The following is a 3,050-nucleotide window of genomic DNA, read 5'->3' on the forward strand; positions in this document are numbered from 1 at the left end:
ATATATTCTGGAACTGTGCTCTAATAATTTGAGCATACAACCTTGCAAAAACCAAAGTGCAAGTTGATAACAAACGCACATGTGACCATACAATAAATTCATCTATTAAAATTATATAATAGTAAATGGTCCACATGGCAGGTGACTGAGCCCATATATATATATCACTTTTTATTTGTTCCATAAATCAATGGATTCAATCCCAACCTTAGCTGGTAGATCGTGAGAATAAGTAGCACCAGAGAATTCTTGAAGAATCTTCTATTTCTTCAACATATACCAAGTGAATTCTCAATCAATTTTTCGCATCATATTAAACCGGGATGGCCAACCGGTCATGCCAACTGATATTTATTTCAGTAAACATTTAATTTACTATGGCATGTGATTTCATATCATACTTATACATCTATAGTACAGATAAAAGAAAAACTGGGTAACCTTCATATTTACCCGGTATGTTATAGTAATATGAAGATAATCGATCTTCCTTTCATTTATGCCAACCACTTTGGCTAATACATTTGAAACTCAAAAAGTATCTTTTGAGACTTACTACCACCAATGCCATGAATAATTTTATTTATTCGGTAGTAACAAATTCGCTCTTCTGGAGCTCTCAATAATTTTGCACTACAAGATCTTTTATAACACCATCCAAGTGTTGAATTTTTCCTCCACAGAGAAAATTATCTTATCATAATAATTGTCATGGTCAAAATCATCATAAGCAAAATCTTTTCTTGCTTTAATTTTGCCTTTAATAACTTTTTATAAGGCATGGCAAAATATTTTCGGCTTACCACAATGACATATTCATGTAACCACATAGTAATGTTCATCATCTTTCTTTCTCTCAAACCTCCCGTAGAGGTGAATTGTAGTATTTATTCAACCATGCATAAATACATTCTTGTGCATTAATTTGTATCACATATATATTTTCACACTCACTTCAGGAATGAGTCTGCATTTACAATGCTTATTACAAGTCGCATTCTTTCAAAAAATGGACTATAATCTTCTGAACATGCCTCATATTTATACACCAAATTGATACACATTTCCTTCACCTTTGAAGGATTATTTTGAGAACCCTTATTGTTCTCCTTTTTATAATTATCATAATGATGACTATTATTATTTTGGTCTTTGGCACGCCCACGTTCATTAGTCAACCACTTGTCTTCATTTAGATTTATTATGCATCGCTATCACATTCACTTCAAGAATGGAGCAAATCAAGTGGGACAAGCTCCATATTTTTTCATGAAAAATATATTATTTTTTCATTAGTCATCATTATATTATCAATGTGGTGCATTGGGACTCAAACCCACTGTCTTACCCATATAAAAGCATGTTAGTTTATATAAAAGAATTGGGACTCAAACTCAACTCTTATCATTTTGGTGCACCAGGCCTTAAACCCGATGTCTTATCCTCATAGTGAGCTGGGACTCGAACCCATCGTCTTACCCTCATTCAATGGCAAATAGGCCAACATACTGGGGCTCACCCTTAAGCCTTTAAAACTATTACCTCTCCGTGATTATATCCATAAGTAAACCAAGTTTCAATAATTCATATGCATGTAATAACCCGCGTCAATTATCGATTTCCAATTAAGTGATTCATATGAATCAAATAATACGAGATCTCATGCATTAGAGACCAATCAAATAAAATGCTCCAATAGATAATAGCACCAAAATGATTAAACAGAAACTTGCAACTTCTAAGATTCTCATTTTTTCTGGTTTAGGGGAAAATCAGAAATTGAAAATCATTCACACTTCAAGTGCAACCATAAAAATAAGAGCATAATATATATATATATGAGGGTGGAGCTAGTATTGACGTTGATATATGTTATTCACACTACTAATTCTATATNTATATATATATATATATAAGGGTTGAGCTAGTATTGAAGTTGATATATGTTTGTGACGACCCAACCCGTCGTTACGTGAGTAACCGCCCCGTTTTCCCTATTTTCTATTTCTTTATGCTTCATTATCAGTGTTGGGTGTGAACGAGTTGATTGGGACGCCGTAGCGGTATGATATTGATATTGATATGAGGCCGAGGGCCTAGTTGATGCCACGATATGGCTTATTATTGCGCTTGGGCCATAAGGGGCCCCTCCCGGAGTCTGTACACCCCCAGTGAGCGCCGTCGAAGATAAATAAATGGAGCGGGCTGCACGCCGCAGCGGGTACTGGAGAGTACCGGTTTATGTGTTGCATTGCATATGTGATTGACATCTACTTATTTATCTGTTGTGGTATTTCCTTAAGCGTTTTCATTGATTTATTGATTTCATGTTGCTGGGTTCGAGTTGCTGTATTTATAGAACTACTTTGTGCTTATTCAGGACTTCTTATTCTCAGTCTTTATTTATGTTTATTACTCACTGAGTTGGAAGTACTCACTTTACTCCCTGCACCTTGTGTGCAGATTCAGGTGCACCCACTGAGGCTGAGTGAGACTTTTCTCTGTTGAGCATCACATCCGGGAGCATCAAGGTAGCTGCATGACGTCCGCAGTCCTGATCTTCCCATCTATCCTATTTAATTTTATTCCCATTTCTTCAGAACATTATGTAGTAGGTTGACACTCGTATATTAGAGGCTCAGGCTTGTGACACCGGATTCTTCGGGCTGTGTAGTAGTATTTCTACTTGGGTTTTCCACATGTTTTAACTTTAGTTCAGATATTCAGTATTGTGATTTAGTAATTCATCCAGGTTAAGTAATTCGTGAGTTGTATAAATGGTTAAAGTTATGGAATTGGTCGGGCTTGCCTAGCAGTGTGTTGGGCGCCATCACGACCGGGGTTGGGGTCGTGACAAGTTGGTATCAGAGACTAGGTTACTTGGTCTCGCGAGTCATGAGCCGGTTTAGTAAAGTCTCGTGGATCGGTACGGAGACGTCTGTACTTATCCTCGAGAGGCTGCAGAACCTTTAGGAAAACTTCACATTCTTGAATTCTTATCGTGCGTCCTTGATTCAGCTTGAAAAGAAACTCTTGAAATTCCTTCCACG

The sequence above is a fragment of the Nicotiana attenuata genome, unplaced genomic scaffold, assembly GCF_001879085.1.
Source record: "Nicotiana attenuata strain UT unplaced genomic scaffold, NIATTr2, whole genome shotgun sequence".
NCBI classification, from domain to species: domain Eukaryota; kingdom Viridiplantae; phylum Streptophyta; class Magnoliopsida; order Solanales; family Solanaceae; genus Nicotiana; species Nicotiana attenuata.